This window comes from Orbicella franksi, chromosome 10, assembly GCF_964199315.1.
Source record: "Orbicella franksi chromosome 10, jaOrbFran1.1, whole genome shotgun sequence".
NCBI classification, from domain to species: Eukaryota; Metazoa; Cnidaria; class Anthozoa; order Scleractinia; family Merulinidae; genus Orbicella; species Orbicella franksi.
In genome coordinates, this window is record NC_138154.1 from 15,261,839 (window position 1) to 15,287,117 (window position 25,279).

The 25,279-nt window shown below is 37.3% G+C and overlaps 1 protein-coding gene and 2 long non-coding RNA genes across 6 annotated transcripts in view; all 3 read left to right on the forward strand.

Moving 5' to 3' along the window:
• Nucleotides 1-228: 228 nt before the first annotated feature.
• LOC145500416 (uncharacterized) lies at nt 229-7,691 on the forward strand. 3 transcript variants are annotated; one of them, XR_014051060.1, is made up of 3 exons: nt 229-1,711; nt 4,633-6,650; nt 7,390-7,691. It is a non-coding gene; the product is annotated as an uncharacterized LOC145500416 (long non-coding RNA). The 3 variants fall into 3 exon arrangements; XR_014051059.1 differs by lacking the exon at nt 7,390-7,691 and having other exon boundaries at nt 268-1,711; nt 4,633-4,868; XR_014051058.1 differs by lacking the exons at nt 229-1,711; nt 7,390-7,691 and adding an exon at nt 2,759-3,839 and having other exon boundaries at nt 4,633-4,868.
• Nucleotides 7,692-11,659: 3,968 nt separating this feature from the next.
• LOC145500633 (uncharacterized) lies at nt 11,660-13,266 on the forward strand. The gene is made up of 2 exons (XR_014051131.1): nt 11,660-11,844; nt 12,971-13,266. It is a non-coding gene; the product is annotated as an uncharacterized LOC145500633 (long non-coding RNA).
• Nucleotides 13,267-14,768: 1,502 nt separating this feature from the next.
• The window catches only part of LOC145500319 (lipoxygenase homology domain-containing protein 1-like), a 64,121-nt gene continuing 53,610 nt past the window's right edge, over nt 14,769-25,279 (forward strand). The window contains exon 1 of one of the 2 annotated variants that reach the window (XM_081479822.1): nt 14,769-15,109. The gene's annotated coding sequence lies outside the window, so the exon portion shown is untranslated. Of the gene's footprint in view, nt 15,110-23,498; nt 23,957-25,279 lie in introns of those variants that run through there. The other variant, XM_081479821.1, reaches the window with a different exon arrangement.

Here is a 25,279-nt window from a genome sequence, read left to right on the forward strand (position 1 = left end):
CGCAATATTAATGTTTCTCGAAAGTCTATTGTGTAACCCCTGGAAAAAAACATATGATACAAATTTTGACTTTATTTCTTTTTTCGTTTTGAATATAGACAAACTTTCTCATTTATATTTTTAATTTCTGTTTTTCGCGAGATATCTGTCCTACCAATTTTTATTTTATTTTCGATATGGATGCTTTTTAAAATCAGAATCCAAATTCCGAGGTACAGTCATATGAGCAGATTTTAAGGAAATCGTGCACGCACTATTGAATTTCAGACAATTAAAACTTAAGGGCCGGGAGCCTACGAGGTGCCAAGGTCTTGATCGACAAAAAAATTTTCATTTTTTCATATATTAAGTCGCAAATGTTTTGAACCAATAAGTTTTCGTCAGTCTCAACAGATGGTAGATTTAGCACATAAGGTACGCTCAACACTTGAAACAGGCCTAGGGTTTTTATTCGTAATTTTATTCCATGATGGCCGCAGAATTTACTTGACCTTAACTCGACTTCAAGCAGGTTAAAAGCACACTTGGATATTTCATAAACCAGATAAATGGGTTTTAGTTTGTACAACAACACTCGACAATTTGCTGCTTAGTTCAAAGCTAATAGGTCAGGCTTTCACATAAAACGTTTATGTTAAAAAAACTTCTTGTCGTATGGACCAAGTTCTTTTCCGGCCGCGACTTGTCTCATATATTCACATTGGACAAATTGAATAAATATAAAATGTGATTGTGTCCTTCTTAACACTATAAGAGTAACACCTCCTTGCTGCATTTGCGTAAGAAAACGTCTAATTCTTTCTTTTCTATTTTGTCCACATTTTAATTTTATATCTCAATTCTTGACTTAGTTTTGACGTGGTTGTGGAAGGCCTCAAGTTTCTCAGTTTACTGCCTATCATGAAAAAAAGAAATGTTTAAAATCTAACACGTTTAAGATGTATTATTTTAAGCTTGTTTCTTGGACTTCTCCGTGACTGAGTTCTTCGGTGCGCCCCTGGGTAAATCTGTTTATCATGCTAAACAATAAGGACTTTTTTGAAAAAGAAACATTTGACTCTCTCTGTCTTTCATGTAACTTGGTAAAATTTCTTCCAACAGTTTAAAAAAAAAATCAATAAAATGTTTTATTTGAATTTTAAAACATATCTACAGCCTGTAACCTCTTATGGTGCGGACGTGACGCGCATTACAATTAACAAACAACACTGCCTGCAGTCTGCTGTCTGATGGCCACGAAGAGGTTTGAGAGTGAGTCTTGTGTGCCTGGCTCTCAACTCCCGTGAAAACCTTGAATTGGAATTGGAAGCTAAGACCTGAATGACTTGAAGTATCACGGCAAAGGCCATTTGACCTCTTGTCTTGCGCGTGATGTTTTCAAATGTTAACTAACTGAAGTGTTTAATGCAGTTCTACTGACCTCATTCAAGAAGGTGAATTAGAAAACAATTATGCATTAATTGATCACAAAGGGCTTGTTTTGAAGTCCCACCGACCTTCCCCTCGCGAGATGTCCCCATAAATATAGCATTGGAGCTCAGAAAGGCTCACCATAGTCAGTTACCTGTTCATTAGTGAAAGGCAAGTTAAAAATATGAAGATTCAAACCTTTTTGTTCATCGCAGCCTTCCTGCTATGCACTGCCTTCGTACAAGATACCCAAGGGGCTTTCGGATTATTGCCGTCGGGTAAAAGGGAGCTGGCGAGAAAGGTTTGTATCCCTGGGATAAAACACAAAATTAATATATAAGGAGAGTGATACATCCCTTTCCGAGAGTTCGTGATCGCAACTTTACTAACTCTTTTTAGCATTAATCAATACATCCACTAATATTCTTTGTACATGTGGCTATTACTTGCTAACAAATTGATGTTTTTGGGTCTTTTTTTGTTGTTGTTGTTTGTTGGTTTTTGTTTGTTTTCTGCACTGATCTCATTGACAATGAAACGTACCTACAAAATAGTCTAAGGTTTTATTTCTTTTCGCTTTTGAGTTTGTATTCTATGAAAAAAAGATATGAAGAAATAACATCATTACAAACTGAACTCTTAAAAATTCTTGGAACCTATAAAATAAATCCTACTGGTATGTTCAGAGGTTTTTTTTTGTTTTTTTTTTTGTTTTTTTTTTGCAAAGACCAACATTATATTATCTGCGATAAAAATAAGGCCGGGATTGTCGAGTTCCACTAAGGATCAAACAACTTCTTAGGGGTTATGTACAAAAATGCGAAGAGTGAAATATAGTTGTGTCCTAAGGTTTTCAAGCGTCACCCAAAAGTAATTAAAGGGAAGCATTTTGCTGCATTTATGGTCAAAATGGAGTTAGCCAATCAAATTGCAACTAGTTTTCAGCGATTTCTCTGAGACACAGAGGCAGATAAAGAAAACGTCTCCCTGCCTTTTTCGTGCATGCACAACTACATGATAAAAGTTGTTTTAATGGTGGCTAACAGATCTCTGGTGTGACTGCTATCTTCGCTTTGTCTCTGCGAGTAATAGACCCCATGTCCACTTGTGAATATCATCGTCAACATATCAAAATAGTTTTCAAGGAATTAAATAAATATTTTGGCCGCTAGATTTCTCGAAAAGGCTCTCTGAGGAAACTTTGTAATAATAATAATTATAAATTTTACTAATAAATTATTATTTTAAAGGGAGGCCTCCAATCACCTAGAGATGGTTTTCAGGAGGGTTTTCTAAAAAGAAAAGTCTAAAATATATCTTAAATGTCTAAAATACAGAAGTACTAAAAGCTAAAAGACTACAACTAAAGTTTAAAACTAGAACTAAATTACAAATACTATTACTACCTACTAACTGAGGTTAAAAATGGTTAAATAAAAACTGTTTCGGTTTGCGTATTAAAGACAGAATGTGTTGTGACTAAATAGTGCGAGATGGTAAATTTTTTGCTCTATAAATAGATAGGAAAGATGCGAAAGTTCAGCATGCCGCGAGCTTTGGACAAAGGAATATGAATCAGAGTTGACGATAAGGGTCAATCTCATGACCTCCCACAAAATGATCGGGCGTTCTAACCAATGAACTGCGAGAAAATCTTAAAGAGTTAGGCCATTTACACCGTACTAGGTTCATATGTGGCACGCGTCCTGCATACAGCTAGAATCAGGAATGTCAAAAGTATCCTGGCTGTGAGATTATGACTAGAGGATGGGGCTCAGCTGATAGCTGAAAATTCGTCAGAATATTTGACTGTTAGCCAAGTAATGACGAATCGTGAAAACTGATGGGTGAGATCTAAGATGTGAACAGTTTTAATTTATGTAATTAAAAACTGATAGCTGAGAATTGGGCAAAATTTTAACTCTTAGGTAGCTGAGAAAATCGCCTAAAATTCAACCTCATAACTGAAATCCTAGCTGGTGACAAGATGAACACTTTATCTGTCTCGCGACAAAAATGGTTTTGACACTCAGAAGAAGAATTAAATTGATTTCAAATTTCCATCCTTCCCATCAAGTGGTTATTTAGTGTTTCGATAAGTGCAAAACGCGTTGAAATAAAATGTCCACTAAAGTGGATAATCAGATTGTTTTTCATCCTTTTAAACAAAGTGAATTCATCTTCGACGATCTTGACGATTCAAGAAAAGCTAATTATCGCTAGTCGTACACGTTTATCGCCAGACGTTCTTATAAATAACACCACGACATCATTAGCTTGCTAGCTAGTGAAGCATTGACTGCAAAATGAAAATCCAAGGTTTTTTATTCATTGCTTCCCTGCTGTTGCTCGCCTTCGCTTTCGTTCAGGAAACCGAGGGGCTTGGGACATTACCACCGGGGAAGAGAAGAAGGGAACCCCACGGAAAGGTTTGTATCCCGGGAATAAAAGAACGATTGAACCAGTTATTTGCTCAGAAATTTCTCGCCCACCATCGATTGTTTTTTAGTTCGATTTTGAGCAAACCTATTTCAATGGAAACGACTACACCTAAGGTTCACGCCGAACAGGAGCAACACAAAATGTAGTGGTATAAAGGTGTACAGTCCTGTTAATTTTGCTATCTTCTTGGTGAAAATGGTACTTAAGTTACGGCTATGTCCCTTCGCCCATACGCAAATTAAAGTATGCCGAAAGCACCTACATAAAGATATCAACTGAACTGTTGACAGCAGAGCCATTTGTAGTTACGTGATATCGATTTTCCAAGAAGCAAAGACGTTTCAAGACACATCAAAACCTCGTGCTTGTGTAACTCACAATAGCGCCCATCTTCCTACTAGGTAATGTGTACTACGTTAGTATTATTCAACAAAACTAGACCATTATTTTCTTGTTTCCATCAAAGTTTGAGATATTTTCTGGTTTTTGACTTTACGAAGTCATATTCATGATAGTCGCCCTTTAAGTCTTGAAATATACAATCCCGGTGTCTAGAACCCACCATTTTACAAATTTCTGATTCTTCGAATCAAAAGTCGTATCCATCACTAAGTCCAATACTAATTTTACCCATGATATCTTGAACGGACCGATTTTTCAAACCAATTTTTGTTTCCCTTGGAGATTAAAGAAAAACCGGGATTCTTCTGTAACAGTGTAGTTTATCTGGATCCCAGCCTCGTAAAACCTACTAATATTTTTCTATAATTTTCCTTTCAGTTTGAAGTAACAGCCAGGAGCCTTTGTGAGGCAGCCAGAAGCTTGGATTGTGAGGGAATGAAACTGAACGACGGACCCAAAAGGAGACTCCCAGAATTGATGCCTGTTCCCCAACAAGACGCATATACTGAAGATTACTAAAAAGAATTAATCGGTTCAATAATTTCTCTCTCAAAAATGTAAAATAAGCATTTTATGGTTTAACTTAAGAGTAATAAAAGAAGGTAATATAACAAGCGGTGTTTGGTTCATCACACTTTGGCAAGCAATTCATAAATGCATCTGGAACAGTCCAATTGTAATCACGTGATAGGACAGTCAATCGTCTGGTAATTGTAAAGACGTCTCTCCCCTCCCCCGCTCCTTCACCTCACCTTGTTTCCTCTTCCAAAGAATATGTGAAGAGTTTACATGGGTAGTTAAGACATAATGAGTAAATCTTACGTTTTAAATAACCGTACTAAGCGATATGAATTTGGGTTGCCCTTTCGAATTGCATGGTTATTTAAAAAGCTCTAAATTTGTAGCCTTGAGCGATTTTGGCTAATTTATTTGGCTAATTTATTAGCCAAAATGAGAGTGTTGATAAAAAAAAAAAAAAAATCGCATGCAATAGACCAATTTCGATATATTAAAATTCAGCCTAACACAATAGACCTCAGTACGAGGCTCTGGGGAATAAATACAAAGATTGTGGGGTTTATTCCCCAGAGCCTCGTGCTGAGGTCTATTGTGTTAGGCTGAATTTTAATATATCGAAATTGGTCTATTCACCCATGACATGTAGGGTGGTAAATGGTCGATGGCAGGCTTTGCGAAAAGGCAAAACTAGCGTTTTTCTGGGGAAGCCCGAGACATTTTGCTGTTTTGAATTGCAAGACCGAGACTTAAAGAGTGTTTTAAATGCGAGTGCGAGACGTTCAGACTGTAAGATGATCAGACCTTATTTTTTATAAAAGCCAACAAATAAATCAGGACTTGAAGACTTTCTTAGCCTTGAAAAAACAAAATGAAACTTTAAGACAGCATTGAAAAAAAAAAAAAAAAAATCGAGACTGCAAGACACACATAGCCGCTAAAAAAAGGAAACTGTACGAAAATTTTGCGACACCCATGAGTTTTGAGGGACCATTCTCCACTCCTACATGTGCCTTCATAATTCTCCTTGATCCAAGATTTTGATTTCATGCCAACCGAATGTCAAGTCAACGCAAGAGTGCTCAGGGATTCAAATTTCACGGCGACAAAACAGCGAAACTGCACTGAGAGGAATTGTAATTTGTCCAGAATGCTCAGAGCTAACCTAATATAAACTGTAAAACGCACAAATTTAATTGGTTTGGTTTGTAATACAACAACAGGATTAGAGTTCCGTGTTGTGGAAAATGGTTTTATGGAAGAAGGCCCGGTTCAAAATTGAATTAGTTAGTCTAAACCAATCTTAATTAAACAAGTCTTCTCGACCCATCTTCTCCCTATGACCCATGTCTTCCCTTCCTACTGCATACCGACCTCAGCAAAAGAAAATAACTGACTGTGAAAGGTACAAGATGGCCGAAATGAAGATAACATGAAGAGAAATATTTGGAAACCTTCGACTGATCCGTGTCTAGCGAGGACCAAATGATCGTGACTCCCACGCCGCGGCTAGGGCGAAATTTAACATCGACTTCCCAAGTGTTGATTTAGTCTTTCGTTAAGTGCGAAATGCATCCAAACTGTTCATTCGCGTGGATAAAAGCTTTTTTCCATCCTTAAACAAGGTGAATTGTCTCTCACTAAGTACTTTACAAGGCGCCTTGGAAAACTTAAACTACCGCCTGCATCTTTATAAATATCGAAACAGTATTGAACACACCACTATTACCTTGGTAGCACGCCGGCGAAAGAGTGATTTCAAGATGAAGATCCCGGCCTGTTTATTACTCGCAGCCTTGTTGCTGTTCACTGCATTCGTTCAAGATACCGAGGCAGCATTAGCATTATATCCACCTGGAAGAAGGGAGCTGGAGAGAAAGGTTTGTATCGCTAGATAGTATTGGCTCTCTAACCTCTTCATAAGCCAATACGTTGAATGATGGTATTTCTTTCTTATTATCAGCACAGTAGATCTTAATACCCAAGCAAGGGATTTTTGTCGTCGGAAGCTTAAACAATTTTGTTTTGTCTCTAGCTGTACCATAACTAAACAAATTCTTGCCTACGATTTTGTGAAAATGACGTAACTTTCCCCAAATTTCATTCTAAAGGAATCTGCCGGACTCAGATTTAGGTTTTCTTGCTTTATTCGATCCCTGCTGAATTCAAATTCAGATTTTGAGTTAACGAGTTTTAAAACAGTTTAGACTCGGGAAGCATTTTGTTAGGTACTTGGGATCACATGTGTGAGTAAAACGTTCAAAGAAAGTAAGGGAAGCATTGTCCATTGCCCATATAAATATCTATTATTATTGTTATCATCATTATTATTGTTATTATTATTATTATTATTATTATTGCCGTCTTAAGAAAAAACCCTCGTGAGATGAGGTTGTCAATCATGTGTTTTATGCAACAGCTAGCATATTTTTGTTATTAACTCTATAGAATATTCTAGCATTTATTTCTTTAATAATTAAAACTAGTGTGTGTTGAAGTATTTTTATTAACTATTTAGTGTAAGCTTTAGGTAAATTTTAAAATTAATTTCTGATTTATTTTATCTGGATCCCAAAGTCAACGCGAACAGTTAATACTTGTCTTCCATTTTCCCTCTAGTTTGAAGTAAGAGCCAGGAGTATTTGTGAGGCAGCCAGAAGCTTGGATTGCGAGGGAATGAAACTGAACGACTGACACAGAGACATCCATTTCCCAGGAACTCGAATACAAAGATTACCGCGCAAGTTATGTGCTAAAATAATTATCTGCCAGAAAATGTAGAGTAAAAAATTGTGTAAATTTTATGGAATAGCAGAACATTAATAAATCATAAAATACAGCATCGAATGAATGAATGAATGACTGAATGACTGAATGACTGACTGACTGAATGAATGAATGAATGAATGAATGAATGAATGAATGAAAACTTTATTTGAAACATGGTAAAAATATCAGTATGACAGTAATAGAAAAAATACATCACATTTGAAATATTATATTTACTGGTTTACATATTTGCCGTGTGGGAGTCCGATGCAGAGAACCATTTGTTAATGCTTCTCTTGAAGATGTCTAGAGATTTTGTACTGAGTACGAAGTTCCTCTGAAAGATCGTTCCGTAGAGAAGCTCCGCTGTAACTGAAGCTACGCCTCAGGTAGTCAGTTCTTGGTTTGAATGATTGGCGAAGAGTGCATAGGTACGCAATGCGTACATACTTCCAGCGCTGTTCAAAGTTCAAAGTATTCTTAAGCAAACCACAAAGCAACGGCAATGAAAACGTCACCAAACAAAAGGTTTAATAAACAGAGCAATGGCTATGCACGTGCGTTATAAAAAAATTGTACATTTTTTTGTTGTACTCTGCAAAACAACGACGTGAAATGACCGTAACGTGTAATGAACGTAAGCTCAAGACGGCTAATTTTTCGTCTTTTCCTTTAGAAGGATCGCTTGCATCATACATTTAGTTTGAGCAGGTATTCAGACCGATCAGCGTGTTGAACAGATTTTTATAATTGCCAAGTTCCAAGGTAAAATATAAATTTATTTTTCCTAGGAGTCGTACCTGGCGAGGCCGTCTTCATTTCTTAAGTTCCATCATGTCGCCATGTTAGAGGGTGGTCAATTGTATTGTAATTAAAAAGGTATTTGCACTTCCACACTTACCATTTTGGAACCCCCTCCTCCAACCCCCTCACTTCTTCCCCTCTCTATCCGTCACCCTAATTTCCTTCAAAGAATGTACGAAGGAAATCGAATAAGCAGTGTGAATCTTATAAGGATTCGTCAAAAAGCATGCGTATTTTAGCTCTAAGCCCTAATTACGACGCCTTCCATGTGTAGGTGTTGGCTGGGAAATGTGTAGGTTCGCAATGAGTACACACAGATGGCTGCGTCACTCCACTTCTCCTTCGTTTTTGCACTGATAAAATCATGTCATATAACTCTCTTGAATTTTTTTTAGTGTCAGACGATGACGACATGTGTCCCGATACGATAGAATCTTTTTAAATTTAACTTAACGTAAGTGTCCTTAGGAGATCAATTTTTTCAATGTCACAACCTGCCCTTGAGCAAGGTGTGACCTCAATAATCTGATATTAGCGACAGATGGCTTACATGTTTGCTTTTTATGGCATGGCGACAAAAACAGCGAGACTGTGCTGAGAGGATTTGTAATTTGTCCACAATGCTAATAGCTAACCTAAACGATGAAAAGCACAAATTTAATAGGTTTAGGCTTTAACACAGCAGTACACAACAACAGGGTCAGAAGTTCTGTATTGTGGATCATGATAGTGGTGGTTTTAAGGACTTGCTCCTGTTATGACTTATTCGTAATAAAATTTAACTAAACCAATCTTAGATCAAATAACAGCTCCAAGTCTTCTCAGTTGATCTCGACCCATCTTCTCCCTACGACCAATGTCTACCCTCCCTCTTGCATATCGACCTCAGCGAAAGAAAATAGCTGACTGTCGCGAGATACAAGATGGACCGCAGTATAGTAACATGAAGAGAAAATATTGGGAAGTCTTCCAGTGAGGACCAAGTACGTGATCGTGACTCCTATCCCAAGGTGTAATTTAACATCAAGTTCCTAAGTGTCGATTTAGTCTTTCGTTAAGTGTGAAACGCATCCAAACTGTTCATTCGAGAGGATAAAAGCTTTTTTCAAATCTTGAGAAGGTGAATTGCCCCTCATAAGATGCTTCACAAGGCGCCTCTGAAAACTTTAATTACCACCTGCATCTTTATAAATTACATGTCGAAACACTATTCAACACACTACTATAAGCGCGGTAGCACACCAATGAGATAGTGGTTTCAAGATGAAGATCCCGGCTTGTTTATTTATCGCATCCTTGTTGCTGTTCATTGCATTCGTTCAAGATACCGAGGCAGCATTTGGACCATTTCATCCAGGGAGAAGGGAACTAGGGAGAAAGGTCTGTATCCCTAGATATTACGGGCTCTTTAACCTCTTCTTGCTTTATCCCGATTGCCCATCCTGCTAACGTCTCTTGATCTTAGACGTGTCGAGTCTAATAAACGATCTTTATTGCATTATTTTATCACGTCCCTTTAACAAACAACAACGTAAAGATCAAAGAATTGCAATAGGAATTATTAGAACTCTGCATAAAAAAAAACTGAATTGAAATTTGGTTGAACCACGTCAACGCTACAGAAGCAGCCCGCTTTTATGCTTATCTGGATCTCAAATTCAACCCAAAATGATGATATTTGTCTTCCATTTTCCCTTTAGTTTGAAATAACAGCCAGGAGCCTTTGTGAGGCAGCCAGAAGCTTGGATTGTGAGGGAATGAAACTGAAAGACTGACCCGAGAAGAAACATAAGTGACTACATTTCTCAGGAACTCGAATACAAACATCACTGAGTCAATTATGTGCTAAAATAACTGTCTGCCAGAAAATGTAGAGTAAAACATTGTCTAAATTTTCTGGAATAGCAGAACATTAATAAACCATGGACATTCAGCATCGAATGATTGATTAATTTTGCTTATGTACGCAATGCGCACATACGTCCGGAGTAGTTAAAGAGTTAGAAATACAAGGGATTAAGCAAACCAAGACAGCAACGGCAACGATAGCGTCACAGTCGTCGCGGTCAATCGTATTGCAATTACCAAGGCATTTGTTCTCCCACACTCGCCACTTTGCACCCCCTCCCCCGCCGCCTTTTCCTCTCTCTCTCTCCGTCACCGTAATTTCCTTTGAAGAGTATGTAAAGGAAATCAAATGAGCGGATGAAACATTCTATGTGAATCTTATACGAATTCGTCGAAATCCTTTTGTATTTTAGTTGCAAGCCCTAAATACGACGCCTTGCATGTGAGGTGCTGGCTATGAATTCTATAGGCCCGCAATGAGTACACACCAGTGGCTGCGTCAGTTCACATCTCCTTTCTCTAGCTTTGTCCCTGAGAAAAATATTGGTTATATCTCTCTTGCAAATTACTTTGGTGTCAGGACGTGACGACGTGTGTCATGATCCCATACAATCTTTTGTTTTCATTACCTGCCATTGAACGATCGAAACCTGAATTTAATATGACATTCAGGGCTACAGATGGCTTTCTTGTTTACCTCTCAAATGTCATGTTGAGAAACTTAAAAGGCCACCGTCGTTTATTTAAGCGAAATTGACAGAAGAGTTATAAGCAGACATAAGTGTTTGAAGGCCCATCGAAATTGGCTTTAGCTCCACAGGTGACAGACACAACTTCTTATTCCGTGAGCCACCAGTCACATGTCTAAGAGTGCACTGTTCCATTAATGTAGACAACGGGGTTTGAATTTATAGGATCAGTTTACATGTAAATTTGCATTGACGCTAATTTTCCCATCGCAACAACAATTGAAGCAAAATAGCCTGTCGATAGAAGCCAAATAAACCAGTGAGACATTAATTAAGAAGTTGAACGTTTGATCGACACGCAAGTTAAGTTAGTTGTGCGACCGCGCAACTTGGAGGGAGCACAGTCAAATTTACAGTCTTGTCGCTATACGACAAAGCTGGACAGGTCACAAAATACCCTGAATTATCTGCTGCTAACAGACTGGGATCAGCACTTCAATGTGCAATAATTTGGGTTTTAATAACGCCAACATTAAACAGATTACTGAGTTAATTTATCAGTCCAGACATAAACAATATGACTGTTCTCTTTCGGCAAACTTTGAAAGCGCCCATTTAGTCTTAAGTTACGTACAAAACGCTCCATTTTAAAGTGGAAAATGGCCATTTTTCGGTCCCTCAGAACTGGGTAAATTGATCCTCGTTTTAAACGCCTAAAAGTGTTCAAAAAGACATCGCAAAAAAGCTAATTACCGTCTGCTAACTTTATAAACAGCGCGGTAGAACAGATTGGGCAACCAAAACGTGCCTGGTAGCTTGCACCGTACGCCTGCGATAAAGTGCTTCGAAAATGAAGATCCAAGTCTTCTTCGTCGTTGCCCTGTTGCTGTTCACCACAGTCGTTCAAGATGCCGAGGCAGCATTTGGAACATTTCCAGGAGGGAGAAGAGAGCTGGAGAGAAAGGTCTGTATCGTTAGGTATTGCTGTTTTTTTTTGTTTTTTTTTAAGAAAACTTATTCATAAACTAGAACGTGAAGTCAAGGGCGTTTGTCGTCTTCAATGCAGATGGACAATTTGGTCATCTTCAGAGCAGAAGAGAAATTATAGATCACTGACCGTAGTGAAATTTCCACCTATTCACTAAGAGACTACGAGGTTAAACTAGCTGTTTCGATGACCCTTGAATTTAAATATAGTTTTTAACGCCTAAAGTCTCTAAATAAAGCTCCTGCTTTAAATAAAGGTACTAAGGATGAGGAGAGCCTTATTAACAAAATGGAAAACCAGCGGCTCGTCGTAGAAGTTTCGCTATCCTTTCTACAAAGCGCGATGGACCAGCCTGTAGTATTCCACTAAGGGGAAAGTACAAATATTCCAGTTGCTGCATGTTACAGCTACTGGGCCGAGCTCCACCGGTGGTTTTAGATACACTGAACCTGATGCATACATTTTTTTCAGCAAAAGTCCAGCATAGTCTAAAAGCTACAAGCTAGCTAGTTGAAAGCTTTTCAAAACTTTCACCAATTTTGCCAAATTGCGCTGACTGTTACAAAAAAAAGTTTTAAGTGTTTTCATTAATTCAGGTTTGTTGTATTATATTTTTTTCTGTTTCTTTAGTCTCCAATGATACTAAAGAAAATCTCTAGAATTATTTTTAGTGAGGTAAACAATTACTTAAATTGTATTGTTTTCATTATTATCTTATTATATTCTTGGAGAAATTTCGCAACACTGTAAAAATAAGCAAAAATTTGAAAAGGGAACTGATCAACATGACACGAGCGTAAAATCTGAGTCCCCGACAGGAACTGAACCCATGTCGCGGACTCAGATTTTTTCGTTGAACGACGCTCGTGTCACGTTGATCAGTTCACTTTTCACCTTTCATTACCGAGCTTAACGTTCACCATCTTTATTCACTTATCATGAGCAAAAATTGTTTAAAACGAGCTATGTCGGCGAGTACAAATTAATGTAATAAGAAGCAATTTAGTAGAGGTTTTTAGGTAAAGCAATGAAAATCATTTTGTCTGCATACAAAACTCAACAGGGTCGGCCTTCAAATATTTGTCTTTAATTTTCCCTCTAGTTTGAAGTAACAGCCAGGAGTCTTTGTGAGGCAGCCAGAAGCTTGGATTGTGACGGAATGAAGCTGAACGACTGACACAAGAAGAAGATACAAAAAGCGGTAGTTCGTAGTTCCCAAGAACTACAAGATAAAGATAACTGCAGAGAATTAGACGCTTGAATAATTATTTGCCAGATAATTAAAACATGGTGAATATATTGTGTAAAATAAACGAATAAAATAATAAACAATAGTTGTTCGGCATTCCGTGTATTCTTTGGACCTACATAGGTACGCAATGCGTACATGCACCTTCTTGATGGGGCAACCAGCTGTATTTATTACGCATAGCCATTAAATCGGCCCCACGCTGTTTCTGCTGTGCTGTAGCTTTAAATTTTTAATTTTTTTAGAAACGAATAGATAAAGCATGACGAGGATAGCTCCACGCAAATGGCAGGGACAACTTTTGTTTTTCAAGTTAATTGCAAATCCGCAACAAGTATTTGTCCGGAATGGATCGGAAAAAAATTCACTCACTCACTCACTCACTCACTCACTCATTCGCTCCCTCGATTGCTCGGTCGTTGGGTAATTCACCTGACGGATGGTTGAATAGGAGGTAGCAGAAAAACAGCTATTTATCCATGAGAGTGGAAGAGGAGGGACTGAAAAGAAGCAGTGAAATGTGTAAAGATGAATGTCTGAGAGAAGCGGGAAGGTTGGAAGATTGAACATTTGCAAACATCTTTACAGTAGGCGAAAATAAACTCAAGTCAAGAAAGCTTTGCCGCGTGCGTCACAAACCAAAATACACATAGACAGTGATGAAGAGTAGATGTAAATACGAACCAAAACAAAACAAAACAAAACAAAACAAAACAAAAACCAAATTTGATCATTTCTCCAGGCTTTAAAGAACATATAACATCTCTTACAAAGAGATTAATGAACAACTAAGGAGTGAAACTTAAAGGGACTGTATCACGGCGGAGTTTAGTCTCATTTTATTAAGTTTGAAACTTCATAAAATACGGAAACTTAATGTTAGCGAAGAAATTACCGTTATGGATCTGTGTGACAAAACCATAGCTTCATTACAAACAAGTAAGTCTCCCGGGCAGATTAACTTTGAAAACTTCTCAAAGCTGTCCAGCCTAACATTAACAGTTTTTTAACAATCCATATCACAATCCCTTTATCGCCCTTATCTTCTTCAATTTTTGTCCATCCGTACCTCCGTTTGTATTTGTTGCCATGATTAAATCTCTGAGCGAGGCAAATCGGCACTTGAAATATTGGAATTGAAAAACTATCTGAAAGAAGGTACGAGCCTTAAGGATCATGTTTTTATGCTAGCCCTGTCGGGTTTCTCATGTTCCTGGAATAAAAACTACTCCGCTGGGACTGAGTAAGTACGAACATCAGGGCGCTGATAGTTCCAGCAGTAATAACAGATGAAATGCACTTAACCACACAACAATTGTTTCTTAGTTAGATTGTTAGCCTGTTTTTCATTAGCAAGACAAATACAACACTTTAAAACACGCTTCCACTGCCGGCGTTCAAATGTGTGTATTGAAATTCAGTTAAAGTTCAGCCTGAAAATCAATTCGATATGCATAATCAAGCTTTCGCTACATAAATACAGGACAAACAATTATCAATATTTGTATGGTAGATCGACGTTTCACACACTTCTCCTCTTTTGGCACATTGTTTAACTTCTAAGAATTGATTTGCGCGAAAAAGTTTAGACTGATGACTTGCAGCAAATAATCAAAGGTCGATATAAAATTTAAGTCAATTCATAAACCCTCTACACATGTCGAATCGGGTGGTACAGGGCAAAAATCACGGCAGCTTTTAGTTCGGTTGGCCACATATTGCTGTTTTTCTGACGTGAATATTAAATAAATAACACTTTGTTTTTGTTAAAGCTCTCTCGGGGGTATCATAAATGGCTTGAAATTATACATTATTCATGTCGTCCCCGAGTGTTTAAAGTTGTTTGTGTATCACGACATTCATTAAAATTCAGAGATAACAGACGCCCGTAGATTGATTTTTGTTACATTTCTTGTCGCTGTCGTTTTCTGTGCGGCTAAGCCTAAAGGCAGATAGTTTTGGATGTGACTTTCAGAGCGAGGATTAGTGCAAGTAAGTGAAAACAAATTTTAAAGTCAAAGTCAGTAAATGTTACAACATGTAATTGAGATTTCCATTGAAAGTTTACACCAAAACAAAAATGGCTTCCATTTAATGATATTCACGGGTGAACTGAAGGTCCACTTAAATACGCGTATAATTGCACATTTTCGCTCAATTAAGGTGCAAAACTTGCTCTTTAATCCTTTCAAATAGATACGGGAAATTTTCAATGGTTTAAGTTTCGAATTGTCGTAAAATATCAGCCGCTTTATGCGACAAAAAGTCACGCAACCAAACCTACATATCAAAGCAACACTCGTCCGGAAAATTATCTGCTATCCCTTTGATGGGCTTTTCGCCCGTTTTCTCCGCCGAGGCTACAACCAACAACTGTGTACATGGATGTCTTCCCTTTTGCTGTTTCTAAAATTACAGTCACTATTTCCCGATCTTCGCTTTCGCGAACAGGAAATTGAATTTCTTTTCTGGACTGAGGCAAAATTAACGCTCTCAAACGAATGTCAATTTCTCGCACAAAATTCAGTAGCACAAAGTCAAACTACTGGAAAACGATTGCCGGGTTAAAGTAGCAGAATGCAGTGATTGTAAAAATGGTCTCAGGTTGATTTTGTACAATAACTTATTTTCTCACAGAGCAAAATTTTATTTTATTTTTCCCCGATCCCACAACACTGAAGGGTCCTGAAGTTCACGAGACGTGTTTACAAATGTATTCTTCGCTTGGGGCTGCACCATTTTTTTTTGTTGTTCTGGCATAACTTTAGCGTTCTTTATAGACATGTCAATCCCGTATCTTCCGTTTTTGGGTCACTTCAAATGTTGTACTGTATATCACTTGCGAACGGCTTAAGCAGCGGTACCAGTTGCATGTTAAGTGGAGATAAGGATCTAGAGGCATTACATTGGTGATAGTTCACTGTTCATATATGCATGGCTATATTTTTATTGTGTCATACATACACTGTGGGCAACGAGACCAACGTAAAAAATATCAGGAATTGTAATATGCGGATCGTGATAAGTGGTTTTTCAGTACAGCCCTGCTGATATACGAAATTGGATTGACGGGCTTCATCACCAAGATTCTGAATCAACGGCGGCCACGGTCCTTTAATTCAAAGAAGAAACGGGCTGGTACAGGCATATCGGCTTCATTTGATAGGCAGCTTGAAGTACTTTTTACGAGTAGTTGTTTGCTTTGATAATACTGCTAACATTGCTCGATTCCACCACGTATTGTATTTGAAAATATAACAACGTTTTGCTCAAGAAACGAAGGGCATTGAGCTTTACGAAATTCAATTACATGATGAAATTGAATTTCGTAAAGTTCAATTGTGCAATTTACAAATACAACAAAAGGTGAAGCGGTTTTCTAATCCTAAAAAAGCGGCGGTAAACTTGCTTTATGCGAGTACAGTGAACCTGGCCCAGCTGGCCCTTATCCGAAAGCCTAATGGCATGACAACTGCATAAGCCTCAATGAATGTTCAAAACTCCAGGATAGTAGCGACCCTCTGTGAAGAACTTCTATTCGCCTATTATAAGCACTGAGCGTGTTCCATCCATTGGGCATCGGTGACTCTTCTTTGGTTCGTCATCGTTGCCTGCTCGCTGAGGAAAATTGTTTTCGAGTTTTGTTTCGATGTAAAATACCCAAAATTGTTGGGCGTCGGGCTTGTTGTGTAATTATTAATTTTTTAAAAACGAAGTCTTGATTTTTCAAGTGGAAAACTCTTGCAAATGAGTGAGATAAACGTCTTCTACTCTACCTGTCTACGAATTATATACTTCTGTTATGTGTCAAAGGTTGCAAGGCAAAAAGGTATCAATTCACCCTGAACAAGACTTAACAGTCGAAAACTTTTGGGCTTTTTTTACACAAATATTCCTTGTTGGCGTTCTTAACTGTCACTTATTTTTTAATAGTTATTAATAGGGAAAAATATTCATTTTCTCTTTAATTGAAATATGCTGTTGGTGAATTACCATAGTGACCGCTAGCCGGGAGAAAAACTTTTTCAGCATCATTAAGGCCATTGCGGAAGTCAAAACGAAATTGCTATTACGTTATCCTGGCATAAGTTACCTTTTTTATTTACACTGATCAGAGCAGAAGCTCGAATCTATATATTCCTACGCTAAGTTCACCGGCGAGCGGTTGGTTTAGTGCCTTTTGGGATAATTGCACGTCTTTTGCGGCCATAACGATAAAAGGTAAAAACATTTGGTGAGGTGTCGTCATGAAATTTTTGCACTTTTCAGTTTGTTAGTATTGTAACGAAAGGTTTTCGGGCGGTACAGTGTGTCCAGGGGCGGAAACGGACTGTCAGCTTGGGGCTGTTAAATGAACGGTCCCATGTACTGTCGCCGGACAAGCTTGCTAAGGACAAAGTTTGGTAGAGCACAAGCCGGCTGCACGGTGCTCGTTACTCAATGCCAGAGGTACAGGAAAATAAACAATTTCGTCGAGTTTTATTAATACCAATAACCTGAGAGGAAATATAATTATTTCCCAAGATAAAGGTAAATATATAATTGTGACTGGTTGTGAATATGCTAACATCGTATTCAAGTTTGCTAATATGTATAAATTTATACCGATATTGAACCAAATACTGTACTGTTATCTACTAAAAAGAAATTATTTGTTATATTTTATGGGGGTGGGGGATATCTCCTTTGTAACAGTATATACTCTAATGTTCCCAAATTAGAGACCCCTCTGGCGCTGGAAAGTATACGTAGCGACACTCCGAAGAAGCGTCAAAACTTCCACGGTTGTTAGTTGATCCCGAAGTAAACCGAACGCCCGATTCTCCCCGAGTGACTCTTCTAAAGTAACGATCTCAAACGCCGCAAGACTCCTTGCAACTAAGAAATAATGAAAATAACGCTGAGATTAAGCAGCTGAACTGTCACCTTTTATTCCAAAGTCAATATGCTGATACTTTAACACGACAGTGATGTTCTGCAGTTAACGTTGTGTTTGACAGCGACCTATGAAAACGTTAAAAACAACGCTTTAGAGTAACTTAGAAATTCGACGGAGCAAGTTCGGCCTTCGTCGGTTTTAAAAAGAAAATAAACTAAATTACTGGTTACCTAACGGTTCACATTTTGCGTTTGCTCCGTCAGCACTGAAATTGACAAACACCGATTTAGCATTTGTGCTTTAAAATAAGTTTTATGCTTTTAATCCTCTGACTATGCGACAAAGATTGGTTGCTTTCCTTCACATACATTTTTATACAAACATTAAGATGGTTCGATCCACGTACATTTATAAAATATTTAAGCTAGTACGCGCTCTCTCAAGGCATTGGTCGATAAGCGTTATTAGATGAAAGTATGTAAACACGCTTGTGACAAGAAATGTTTAATAAAAGCAATAGAGGACTTTTTCCGTTTTTACATTGTATCATTAAAATACTCGTGAGGTTGGAAGAATTCTCGGGTTTGCATACCTGTTTCGAATTCTTGCAACCCCTCCGCCCCCCCCCTCCGCCGTTTTTAGACGAGGCTATGTGAAAACGGAAAAAAGTGTTTAGTTGTCTTGTTTTTCGTTAATACATTACCTTGTCCATTATGAAACGAGAATTAACAATTGCTCCGCATAAATCATGATTGGGGGTCAAATTTGTCTTTTTTGCCGAGACCTAATCAGACAAAAATTAGAAGAAAAATGTGGATTTGCGATAATATCTTGCACAGGAAAAGGGCAAAGCCGTTAAAATGAAAAAAGCTTTAAAACAAAAAAAGATTGTTCTCGCCTAAGTTTTGTTTTGTTTACTTCTTCGTATCGGTTCTCATCCTCCCAGATTTTTTTGTGATTTATTCGAGAGTTATTACTCGACTGTATAGCTTACGAAATTTATCAGCTAACTGTAATTAGTTAAACTTCACCTCAGATTTCAGTAAAGGTCAGTCTTTCATATACATAAGAAAAGATAGGAATCGCTTATCATATATGCTAGCTAATCAGACTAATATAATCTTTATTAAGAAATGGGTGGGGTTTGATAACAACAAAATTGCTGACGTATTTCTTTTAACAACTACCAAAACATGTAAATTATGCAGATAACTTGGTAGGTAGGTCTTCTAGAACATGTTAAAGGCACGCAGGAACGAAAATTTGCCAACCTATGAGGACTTTCCGTATTAGTATTAGCAATTTCTCGACGTATTTTGGGGTCATAAAATTTTATGAATTGAATGTTGAGCTATAAAGATTTTAAACTTCCTTCCGGCTTGTGTTTTGCTTCAATGAGCTTGTGTAAACACGTTTTTACTTTAATATACATCTCAACCAGGAGATCAGATTTTGGTGTTATTTCAACATCAGACCCAATAATAATTGCCTTGAGCTCTATGCCCACAAATTACAAGCTTATGCATCTATCGAAACTGCGTTAAATTTTGAGTTTTGGTCTGTGTTTGAAAATGTTAGCTAACGCAATGTTTGTCTTTCCGAAACAGTAGGTAGCAATCTTTATTATCAATGGATCATAACATATGGTATGTCAAGATATGACGGGGTGTTTTAGAAAGATCAAGAAAAAAATGACTTTCAATCAAAATCCAGTCGACTTCAAGCTGCTATCTTGACAGGAAAAAATACCTACAACTTAGGTTTAAACCATTTAGTGTGTCGAAGTTATTGAACTACCATCAACAAAAGAAAAAGGAGTTTATTTTTGAGGTTTCAGAGTTTCTTTTTTTTTTTTTTTTTTCATGTTTTGTTTTATACCGAAATTCCAACAGCGTTTGTATTCTTAAGCAGATCTTAAAACAGTGAACACGTCGATAGCAAAATGCCCCCATATAAAAATAATTTTATTTATATTATTACATTTTTATCTTTTACCCAAATAAACAAATAAATAACTTAACATATATAAATAATCTCAATATAAAATCTTTTTAGCATAACGGGACAAATATCGCTTTTTATTGTTGTAAACTCTTGTTGTTACCTTGTGTTTGGAAAATATCCCTCAAAATCGAAGTAAACAGTGTTCTTACAGTGGTTGGATATTTACCAAGCTGCTACTCAATATTCTAAACATTCTGTCACAGTTACTAACCGATAGCTAATAGAAAGCGTTTTTAATACGAATTTGGCTAAGTCCTTAATGTGTCCCGTTTATTAAACTATCCAAAGGTTGTCCAGTTCGTTATTTCCACGAACAGTGTTATATTGCCAAGTATATACCACCCGATGTACAAATGTAATTGGATAATATGCGAAGATTCCATTTACTACACTGCTTCAAATTGATTTTTGCGACTTGCTGTAAACAAATCAGAATTGCCATTTTGGTGATATTTTCACAAATCTTTTTAATCTGTATTTTATATCAGTTTGGTAGATATTTCTTCGCTCTCACCACTTCTGTTGTTGTTGTGTTTTGTTTTTAACAAGAAAATGAAGCAAGTTCATACCAATCTCCTGGCCTTATTCAAACACGATATATTTCAGCCTCTAAACACGTGCTAATAATTGTCCCAGGTTATTTTCAATTTATGGCATTGAACACTCTCTTCGCTCAGAATACTTACAGTTCGGCTAATCGTCTTGCAATTTAATTTACAACTTCAAAACAAACGCGTAGGTGTTTATTATCGCATTTTTGTTTACGAAATTAGGAATTACAATAACGTATAATTAGTTCTTATTTACTTTCAATTAAATCTTTGGAACAAGCTTCGTGAGAACGAACCAATCAGATTGCTTGAAATGACAGGATCACTCGGTTGTAACTATTTCAATTCTGGAACCTTAGGCTGTCGAAGGCTCAGTTTTCACTCATATTCGTCAATTTTTTTGACTCCGACTGTCGAATAAATTTTATGTATTGAATCAGTTCGAGTAGTATAACTTTGTATAACTGTTCGGAATAACTACTCCATGTAAATCTCATATGGCATAATTCCATCATATGCCGTACTAAATGTATTCTTTTTGTCTCGTATTATGCGGTTCGTCTATAACTCGGCATGAACGTTGAATATTCACAGCCAACTTCACGGGAACTCAGTAGGGAAGAGAATTGTGCGTTCCGTCTGACAGGGAGAGAGATGCGTAGAAGTGAATTCATTAGCATATTCCAAACTATGTATTACTACATTTGATATTTCGGTCATTTATTTACAGGTAGCTGCTGATAAAGTTCCCACACGTGTGCGTAAATAGATGAAAATGTTACAAGAAGAAACTAAGAATTTTTCTTCGCAACGTAACTTAAAGCCGTTAGCCAGGGCCAGAGTTTTTCTTTGCGGCGGTTAACCCAAGAGATGTTTTTATGCTGCCAATCCAATTAGAACACTCGTTAGTTTATTAATGTGCAGGTGTACATAAGGAAACCGAGGTAGCAATTGCGAAATATTACCAGTGCTAGCAAATATCATGATTGCTACACTGAATTGTACCTTCATTCCACAAAACGGCAGTTTTATGCACCATATTCCTCTTTTTGAGTATTTTACTTTCTGAGATAATTTTCTCAAGATAATGAATTGTCATCACTAAAAATGGCTACATGTCTGTTGATCAAATATCTGTTGATTCAATTAGCAGCGATGGAATCGACTGTATTAGCATTTTCACTACATGGGAAAGTCAATATTTGGTTAAATTCCACTCCCAGTTGATGCGTTGAAATCATCTCTTGCAATAGGTGAGATTTCACAAACTGAGCAATGACAAATTTTACCTGGAGTGGTAGACAACCAGTTGTCGCACAGCAAGTGCTTTGTCGGAAATCTAATCGGCTCATGAAAAATGCATAAGAATCTAGCGTCTAACATTGTGACTCACTCCACCTACGGGAATAAAAATTCCATGAGGCAAAACTTCTGTGAAAAAGCGACCTAAATTCGTGTATTGACAACGTACAAGTACTTTATCAGGTAAGACAGTGTTTAGCTATGCAGTTGATGTTGAAAACTGACGTTCTATAAACTACAAAGAAGAAACGAGGTAACATTTAGTTCAGTACAATTCCCACGCTATTATGCATAAAATCAACTTCAATCCGGTGCCTTTGACATGATTGAAATCTAAGCGGGTTCTGTTTACTTCACCGTGTAATGCTCTGAATTTGGTTGCCAGGGGTCAGCAACTTTAAAGTTGGCTCGAGGATAGAGGTTGCAATCTTGGCCAAGAGAGTTCAAACGGGAACAGTTTAGTCGATAAGGAGCGAAACTGTTGAAGTGAGACCGGTCAACAAATGTTTGCACTAGACAGTTTGCCATTTAAATGAAAGAATGCGGCATATTTAAACAGATTTCGAAGTTGAAGTATCAAGAAGGCATAGATGAGGTTTTTCCTTCACTTTAGCACAAATGTTTTAGAACTTCTCCCAAGTAAATTTGCTAGAATAATTTGGTTTCCCTCTCAGTATGAATTAAGCAGATTACAAATTGTCGAAATTCCCAGTGTATTATTTTTAACAGCGTACTAAAGTCAAACCTACTCGAAATTAACAATATAGAGATAACATTTATAGAGCATTAAAAAGAATTCTTTCACAATGTTTAACAGTTACTACTTCTTCCAAAGTTGATCGATGTTGTATTATCAGACCGAAGCATTTCAAATCAAGTTTATTCTTTTGAATTATGATTAATAATGTTCTTTAAGCTTCTATTGGGATGTGACGTTTTCTGACAATTAAGTTTCACAAAGAAGATCAAAGAATGTAAAGAAATTGTCACTTTTGTTCACTTTGTCCCAGGAGTGGCATAAGCTCTGGGCGTTCTGCGAGGCATGTTATTGTCTAAACGAGTCTTGCTTGAGTTTGTAGTTTTGCAGACTTGGTGGGTACCGTGGGAAAACCCCGTTTTCAATTGTTGCAATTGGCCGCATCGGTCCCACGACCTTCAACTTACAACAAAAGGTGGTCTTTATCTTTCACAGGAGAAAAAAAATTTCCGGCGAATCGTAGTGCGGATTAAACGCCGATATTGCGGAAAGAGGTCGTCCGTTTATACAACGAGATTCAATATTTTTTAAACAAGTATTTTACTCTTTTCAGTGGAATCAGAAAAATCTGGAGCGACTGATAAATATAAATTTATAGACATCTATTTAATATTGCTGTAGTAAAAAGGTTTATAGTCAAGTCAACTTAAATCAACTTGAGTAGTTCGATTCCGTTTAGCTATGTCTTAGTAGATAATGTGACATATGATTATTTTGACTGAAATGTGACGTATTTATCGATCAAATCCGTTTTAACATGTTCAAAAGTAAAACAACTTCTGTTTGTAATTCTACAGTGCGTGTTTAATTACACCATTGTAATACTTAAAAAAAAATCGAGAATTGATTATTATTCATTGTTGTTAGACCTTAACCAAGGCTTCTAGCCAATAGGAGAAATTATGTGGCATTCTAGTCTAAACATGATTTATATTTTGCGGGTGGTATCATTGAGCAGACTGGTAATTTTCTTTCCATTTGCGCATAAGGACAAACTTTCCTTTCCCCTCCCCCGTTATTAATTTGCTCCAGTAACGTAACCGCGCCCTTCACGCTAAATCCAAGATGGCGACGGAAACGTAAACTTGAGCACTTTCAAAACAAACAGTTTCTGGCTCTTATTATTGTAAACAAAGTCGAATACTGTCGATTCTTGGCGGGCTTTTGCAGATCAGGCGTTAATCTGCAGTGTTATTCGATATGTGCTAGCTGTCAAGAAATTTAAAACGCCTTGTCTGGCGCGAGTAGCAAAGTTTACTTGTTCAGAGAGGCCCTTGAAGAAGATTTTGTGTTCGGCGGGAGAAACATTTCTGTCGCGTCGTCAGTGGGTTTTCTACACGGAGAAGGTAATCTGTTATGCGTAACTAACGTATCTTGTTATCTTATTGGACTACACTGCAAGTTTTTTCGATATACTTTGCTTTCCGTGAGTGCCAGATCGTTTCTTTTTTTGGCGGTTTTAATTAAAACTTTGAACTGAACGGGCCAAGGGTATTACAAATGTAGTTTTCGCGATATTTCGTTGCAATTGTGCATAAACAATATCAATATAACAGCGGTTCATTCGAGCGAAACATTGCTTAAAGAAGGCTATCAAACCTGGTCGCTTGCGCTCGGTTTGGAGTTTTATTATAGAGTAACTTGTTTTTATAAATTTACCTTTTAAACGTATATAAGCTTACATGTACCACTTCAGGTTAATTTTCGGGAGCCCTCTGGCAGGCTATTGAGAGCTCGATTTTTTTTTTCAAACGACTCGACTGCCGACTTAGATTTAAAACTTTCAGTTAGTGTGGATAACTGGGCGAATTCAAGGCTGCAATATCAGTTAATTCGCGGTAGCGACTCGGGGGTGTAAAAAGTTTTTTCGAGCTGTCATTTTGGAATAATGTAGCTTGATCGTTTGTTCGATTCATGTTTGATAAAGATTGTGTTTTGCCAAACACGTTTATTTGCTTCATTTCCCACACGGAATATACTCATTCGGGATAGATTTTCCGACAGATGTTTCTTGACTTCATAAATATTTTAGCTTAAGCTTTTTTAATAAGCGTAAGCCTATTTTTGTATTAAAAATATGACCAATAATTACCGTAATCCAAATCCACTTCGACCTCGTAACGACAAAACCGTGTCGTGACCTCTTTCCATCATCGAAGGCGTACTATTTATGTATGTTTATAGACTTAATTTACCCTGCCGAGAGAGAAATAGAATGTTCTACAAAATATCTGGGAAAATTCTGTTGGCGGACATCTTTAAATATACTGAATTCATTTTGCTCTGCGCTGCCATCAAATCAAATCGACTTCGGTAAGCTTCTTGGTAAGGTCATTTTCTTGGTCCTAGATGATTTCTTTTTCCAGCGTTTCATAGATCAGAAGGTGTCTTATCTTTGGCAAACAGGGGGTTATGTTTTACAAGATTTGGTAGATTCATTTTAAATTAGCTTCAAATGATTTCAACACTTACAAATTAAATCCAGCCATTTCAGTAAACAAGGATCCCAATCTTCTCTCCTTCCCAAGTATTGCCACCTAGTACAACAATACAATTTACTATTTTCAAGCAAAATTAAAACTAAATTTGTTTCAGCTTGTGGTCAGATAATTTTTGACCAGACTGAAAATGTCTAATTTTATTAGGAAAACAAGTTACATTGCTGTCTC